A 684-nucleotide genomic window follows, 5' to 3' on the forward strand; every position below is an offset into this window, starting at 1 on the left:
TCACATTAGAGAGAAGCCTTACAAGTGTTCACACTGTGACAAGAGTTTCAGTCAGTCAGGACATCTGAAAACACACGAGAGGGTCCACACTGGAGAGAAGCCTTACAAGTGTTCACACTGCGACATAAGATTCAGGCTTGTACCATCTCTAAATAAACATGAAAGGATCCACACTGGAGAGAAACCCTGTCACTGCATTGCATGTGGGGGGAATTTCACTCAATTATCTTCTCAACTCCATTATATATATTTAAAAAATATATGTCTAATCACGGTAAATAGTCCATGTTGTGATTCAGGGCTTTCAAGTGTGATGCTGGATCCTCACCTAATGTGACCCTCAGTGTTGTGCTTAGAACATCTAGTTATGTGACCACTAATTACATCGGCTGTTTACCTAATGCAAATATAAGATTATACCATCTTGAAGCTTTTCAGCTGTCCATTTCTCTTTTTCTGGTTTAACTAAATTGTAAGTAAATAAAGAGAGCGATCTATCTATTTGTTTTTTGTTTACATATATTTATATATTTTTCCACCAACTAATCATTGAATAAAGGTGTTACTCATTTCTTCAACAACATTTATTGTCCAATTTTATTGTTTTTCTACAAATCTACAACAACAACAAAAGAGGTTTTGCCTTTGCTTGCAGAAGGTTTGGATTCCCACAAGAAATTCTGT

The sequence above is a fragment of the Sinocyclocheilus grahami genome, unplaced genomic scaffold (genome assembly GCF_001515645.1).
Source record: "Sinocyclocheilus grahami isolate Dianchi unplaced genomic scaffold, SAMN03320097.WGS_v1.1 scaffold2096.1, whole genome shotgun sequence".
Taxonomy (NCBI): Eukaryota; Metazoa; Chordata; class Actinopteri; order Cypriniformes; family Cyprinidae; genus Sinocyclocheilus; species Sinocyclocheilus grahami.